Here is a 6,958-nt window from a genome sequence, read left to right on the forward strand (position 1 = left end):
AAAAATGCATTTACAATAGCAGTCACGCATTCTGAGTGCAAGCACTGCCTTGTCAAACTTTCCTGAAAAACAGCAAAAAATGACTTTCCCTTATCAAACATTTTTAAAAAGCTAGGGGACCTCTACAATAGTTAATACACTAAGGACTCCCCAACTTCCTCTTATTTGGTCACTTTTTCAGAAGTTTCAACAGACTATAACTCTGCGATGCCTTTGACCCCAAATGTCTAGGTTTTTTTTATTCCACAGAGAATGTTGACTACTTTTATATTTTAATAGTTTTATTGAAGTTTATGACTGACGCTCTAGCCTTTACCGACACCTTAACAATTGGCGATAATCCGAAAATTACCGAAGGATGCATGGTCGGCACTCTTCGGAAAAGAGAGGCGAGAGCTACCTGAGGCGACGCGAACATGGATGGGCTACGTAACCACTTCACGCCTTGAACAATACCCGTTGCTAGTCTGTTTCTATATTTATCTGTGGCTAAACCAAGCATGGCCAGTGAATGGTGAGAGACGCCGTTCCACTTATCACGAACACCCAAACCAAGTGTAACATTTTTTATCGGGTCCTAAACGCTATTTTTAGTACAACTTCAGACGTGAGCTGAGCACAATCACCTAAGTTTTTTAGACAAAGCATGAAGACAATTTTCACTGACGCTTTACACAGTGTCGCATGACTGTGCTTTCTCAAAGAAGCAGGTCTTTAGTCAAGATTTTAAAACTTCAGTACTTGATGCTGAACGAATATGACTAGAAAGTCTATTCAACAAGGAAGCAGCGGCATTCATCTGTGCAGTCGTAGCTCTCGTTTTTCCCGGACAATGGAGGTAGTAGAGAGCTCATACTGCCTCCATGCCCGGACGAATATGGATTGCAACGGAAAAACTCCGAGTCGTGCAACGGAAAAAGGAGTTTTTTCCGTCGCAACGTACGAGAGCTATGGCTGCTGCTACAGCGACATATGAGAAAGAACGATCATCATAATTTGAGTCTTGTGAGTTTAAGAGAAACTTTGTCACTTGAACGGAGAGATCTGAATTCTGATTTATGAAATGGAAAACTTTAGTGTATGCAAAGTCCCTCACAACAAGACTTGTTTGTAACAGTGTAATACTGTCAGTTAAATTGTCTCGGGTTTATTGGAGGAGAATGGACAAAGTAGTGACATGATTCTTGAAGTTGACCAGCAATGTTAGCCATGAGTTCCGTACAGCCTCTGTGCGTTTCAGGCGTTACACAGGCTAACCGGCATGTAAGCATTTTTTCTGTTTATCTGTGCTTTAATAGCGCCCCAGAGGCTTACTGACTATGCATGCGCAGATTCATAATATACGAAGTGTACCCTACTTTCGTGGGCGCCGACATGTTTTTTTGAGAGCTCGTAAATAAACAATTCGAAACGTGCTTGCTATTATTCAATAACATCACATGAATAAAATGTTTTTTATTAGCGATTAATTATATAATCCACCCTTTCTCTTATACAAAATATCGTTAGTATCACGCCTAAAAAATAAAAGAAGAGAGAAAATTGTCGCGCATATGAACGAGAACATCTTCAAAAAATGCTGCGATTGAATCTTAGAAAAGCGCCCTCTGTGCCAATAACTTAGTGCAAAATTTGCCTGTTTGAGACGTAACGCTGGTTTTCAGCTTACAATATAGGAAGTTGGGCGGTACAGTTACTATTGCAACGATACTGATGGCACAATACGTCTCTTGTTAAACACAATAGGTAGTTATCATGGTAAAAATTGCCAATTTATATCAAACTTTTATACTCATAACAGAAAATCTATACCTACAGGGTGTGACATCGTGCAGGTGAACTGTTTTCATCAGAGGCTAAACCAGTCAGTTGTACAAACGTAGTAGAAAGTGACAATTAATTCTATTTTATCCTTTACCATTTTTTATCATGAATCGACCTATGGGCGAAAATTAGCATATTTTCACCACACAGGTCTTACATCCGCAACAAATACCCGAGCGCACCGTTTATAACCTCATTATATATGCAACAGTTAAATACAAGTGGACATTGTCGTTATTTAGGACCGATGTTGGAAAGGGGTTTCAGCAACACTGCCTCAACACATACCAAAAGAACAACGTTTCTGAACGCGTGCGCGTGAACAATTGATTCCATACACTACGAAGACGCAATGCATTGATATATCGATTACACATCAAACTTGCAGAATTTTTCAAGCTATCAAGCTATGTACTACATTGCATGACATTTTGACCAACACTTTTTCAAGTTATGACTGACATGTGTAAAATATCCCATAACATTACCGTCCTGCGGTCAAATTTGTTCAAATGACAAAAGAAATCGACGTGCATTAGTATGCTATGATGTGTTTGTGACAAATCGGGCCGGTCACGTTCTTAAAATATCTCAAGACGGACGCACGGCAGACGGACGGACGGGCGAGAAGCCGATCGGTATGACTTCATCTGGGAGGGATTAATAAAAGACAAACACTGCATAAAAACCCTATAATACTTACTGTATTAACATGGATTATTGCCTGTATTTTAGCTGAATAGTGCATATACAGATGAATACAGTCAAGAATCCATTTTTTGTATTCAGCAAGCCTATATTCATGTGGATTCATGTGAATTCACGTGTACTATACTATAATACAGGCAACTCATTAATGTGAATTTATCTGAATTATCGGGTTTTCATGCAGTGAAACACGCGTGTAGAAATGAGGATGATGGCTTTATGATAAAGCGGGAGCTGAAGTTGTGATACACGCAGCGGCAATTCTGGCCTCGTAAGTTCTCTTGAACAGAATTTTAATTATCCATCATAATATTTTCTTTCTCTAGCACCTCTTTAAAGCGTTGTAAGCATTGTATTCTGTCTGTACATGGTTACATGAATGGAACCTCTCATGCGTCACATACCGATCGTGTTACCCTATATTCAGGTCAATGATTTCATTTCTACTACGACCTGAATGCGTTACCAAGGCAACCATACAACCAGGTCACCCTTAAAGGGTCACCCTTAAACGACGTTTAGTCTCAATTCGATAATCTCACCTTCAAATCATCATCAACCTCTCTGGTCGGTAAATGCATCAAAAGAAAGGGCACAATTTGAAATAAATATTGGGAGGTTGTAAGTCAAGTAACCCGCAATAACGACCAGCAACGAGAAGCAATGAGCAATAACGAACTTTAGAATTAGACAGAACAAGCCAATAGCGAGCTATGAGCCAAACAACATGACCTGTCTGTAAATTAAACTACGACCACAATTTCTGGCATTCCTGGAGATCACGCCCTCAACGACCCGTTTGGTACTTACCAAAAAACCGTAAAACCAATCTGCGCCCTGGAATACAACAGATGTAATTATTAGTCACAAAAATGTCTCACTAGATTTCTCCAGAACTATATTGCATAAGGAATCGTTAGCTAGAAAAACCTTACAATATTTCAATGAAAATGATATAGCAGATATTTTAATTTAGGCGCCTTCTATGGCAATATTGGCTTCTTTACCAATTAAAACCTTGCGACAATATAACTTACCGTTACACTGAAAAATGCGAAATAAATGATAGAAGTGCACTGAGTATTGAGTACTTCGTAAATATCACACCACATGGATACAGCAGTTTAGTCTTCCTTAGACGGTTCACTGGTGCTGATTTTAGATCAAAAATGACATTTTGTTAAAATATCGCTTTTCTTGTTTATTTACATTCAAAGATAAAAGACCATCTTATCTGAGCGAGTGTTATTACGCAACTCCAAAAAGACAAATATCTACAAAAACAAAAAAGTATCAAAGGTGATCATATGGTTTTCACAGAATTATTTCTTTCATACCGCTTATCTCATACATACAATTAGGAAACCGTAAACGGCGTGCACACAGAAACTTGTTAAACTGCAGTCATTTGGAGAAACAAGTGTGCATCTTTCGAATCGGAAGGCAAACCGACGAGAAAAAGGGAGGCCTGATTCGTAGAATCTCGTCTGTTTGGACTTAACACTGTATTTATTAAAGGTCAAAGAGGTACATCGGCGGACGTCGTTATTTCACCATTGTGGTCTGCCGCTGTTTGCATAAATATCATTAAAAATCGAGTACATAATGTAGATTGAACCAGGTTTGTATTTATGATCGCGTCAATAGAATATCGCCCTCTATCGCAGAAACCCACAGTCCGAGAACAAGTAAATTATTCTATTCCTGCCAATGTTTTTCTCGCTGTTGACAACCTTTACTTCTCTAAATTAAGCTTAAGCTTATCCATTTTATTCATTCATTGACATGTGACGTACCTACCTTATCATGTTTCTAGTGAGAAATTCGCTCTCTTCTATTTTCTTCAAACACTTCGCCATATGTAAGCTTGTGACTCTGACATGTCAAACTCACATAATTGTAGTATTTGCTAGATGGCGCATCAACACTTCGCCATGTGTAAGCTTGTGACTCTGACATGTACAGCAAAGAGTGAATTGAGACACGTCCGTTTCCTGCAGGGCGATCCAAGTGCGCAGGGACGTCTACTCAGATTGAAGTTTAACTCTTATATTGTTTTTTTTTTTATAAAGTTCATTATAAACAGAGGTTCTCCTTACCTTGGTGGCTGAGGAAACAACCGAGAGGATGAGAGGGCGGTGATTTCAATACATAAAAATTTCAGTTTGAGACTTGGTATAATTAACAAATGGAGTGTGACCAAGACTGGGCCAGATTAAACACCTGACTGAGAAAGGTATTGGTCAATATAGTCATAATTCTTTCATGCAATGTTCAAGTGAATACATAAGTGGCTTTCAGACGTTGTGACACGACCTGATAAACCGAATATTAAGGAAATCAGGAACTTACATTCGATTAGATTTAGATCTTAATAAAGACAAGATTATTTCGTCACAAGTGGATTTGTAATGATTCTGTTCTTTCGAAGCTTTCACCGAAATGAGTGAAATCCCTTCAAAGGGTAAGAGGTCTGATGCCTAAGGTCTCTTCTTTAGCAACACTTTTCATTAAATTTAATGTCTTTGGTGCACTACATCATAATTTGTTGACAATGGAGCAATGAAAAATCGGACGTTGATTTTGCTGAATTTACAAATAAATTTGCGTATTGCAGTCCAAAACGTGGCAAAAACAGAGAAAGGGAATCATCTAACCTGGATAGGTATAATAACAGCCACCGTTTAGACAAATTCAAATATCTAATGTGTCGCATGCAGTCACACATCACTAGTGACCCCGGCGCAATGACCGGGTAGTACCATGCATAACCTCTTTCTGAGCGCTCATCCATTTTCAAGCACCAAACGTAGTTAGAATTTAAACATTAAACAGCTTGCCTCAAATGTGTTTCGTTACAGTACCAGTTAATGAACTTATTGAATCATTTCAAACAACTTTAAATGTAGCCTCGTCATTCATACCCTGAAGAACGGTAAGCTTGACTAATTCCCTACTTCTCAACTTCGCCCCAGCCCCTACTAGCAAAATGGCTATACGGACGCAAATTAGGTTAAAGTACAGTTTTTCAATAGGCAGAAAGTGAGGGTGTGTTTATTCACTCATAAATGAAACCTCAGCAAGTGCCCAACAGATTTGTATCATGACCAATTGATCCTTATGGAGTACCCGAATCTACCTAGATTTGTACTTCTATTCCGGGTGAACGCTCCCCGAAGCACCAAGTGTGAATATGCAATCACTTTATTTGACGTGCCGTGCCTAATATGTCGTGCATTACCTTCACTCAAGTATTTTTCCGTTCTGATCGTAAGTGGGTATATTTTGAAGAAAAAATATCCCTACTTTGCACCACATGCATATGTTACCACACAGCAAAGTTACTATGACGAGTTATTTGACAATAAGCGTGTTGGTGTCTCGATAAAGAAATGATTTAAATTCACATTAAAAATACGCTGCTGTAGCTTTCATGGGATTTTCTTAGAAGAACGCTTCCAATTAAACCAACGAATAAGCGATTGTGTTCTTTAATTTTGACATAAGTTTAACAAAGTGTCCGACAATGTCAAAACTTCTGGTGGGCAGCACCCAGAAATAGCTCACAGGCACTGTATCGAAATACTCTGCACTTAAACATTGATCAAAATTATCAAGATTTACAAGATTAGAGCAAAGGTAAATGATAGCAGACGACACATTACGGAAAAATGAGCTTTAAAAGCACTCATTTGGCAAGTTAGAGAATAGTAGGCTAATTGTTTCCTCTAATATAGCATTGCAAATGACACAGAATGGTACAACACTTCTGTTGCAACTTTTAAAGTAAACTATAATGTGTCATTACATGGAAAGATGGCAATATAGCCAACAAACACAAAATACTCCTTACTAAGTTCCTTTTGTACCAAATTCTCTAAAAGGATTGACGGTAATTTAATTCGAAGTTTTAAAATACACAAACTTGACACTACTTATCAGTTAATGTATTTAGGTAGTTTAACACTCTCCCAATACTTAGCATCACGTCCAATCTAAACTTTACCGGACAGGATTACAATCCATGGCACATTAACGCCAACCAATAAACCAATTTGCACTTCCAAAAAGAAAATAGAAATGGAGCTAATTTTTAATTTCCAAATGGTTTTATCATCTTGATTATTAACTTGTAGGCCAAATTTTTAATTTAAAGTCTTTGGTTTGAGATTGAAGTATAGGAAATATGTGTATACTGCCGTGAGGACGGTACTTTTCGGCCATTCAAATTTTCCTCTGACACACTCTATTTCCAACAATTCACTATTTCCGTTTCTCCCAATGTTCAATTTATCAAATATCTCATGTTCCTATTTTATCTTCGGCTTGGCAGTTGATAGTATATATCTTTGGCCTAGGGATGCATCAAATTGTGAGAATTACTTGCGCGGAAACTTGCTTGAATGGATTGAGTAACTAGCATGAA

Source organism: Ptychodera flava, assembly GCF_041260155.1.
Source record: "Ptychodera flava strain L36383 chromosome 3 unlocalized genomic scaffold, AS_Pfla_20210202 Scaffold_26__1_contigs__length_13983176_pilon, whole genome shotgun sequence".
Lineage (NCBI taxonomy): Eukaryota > Metazoa > Hemichordata > Enteropneusta > Ptychoderidae > Ptychodera > Ptychodera flava.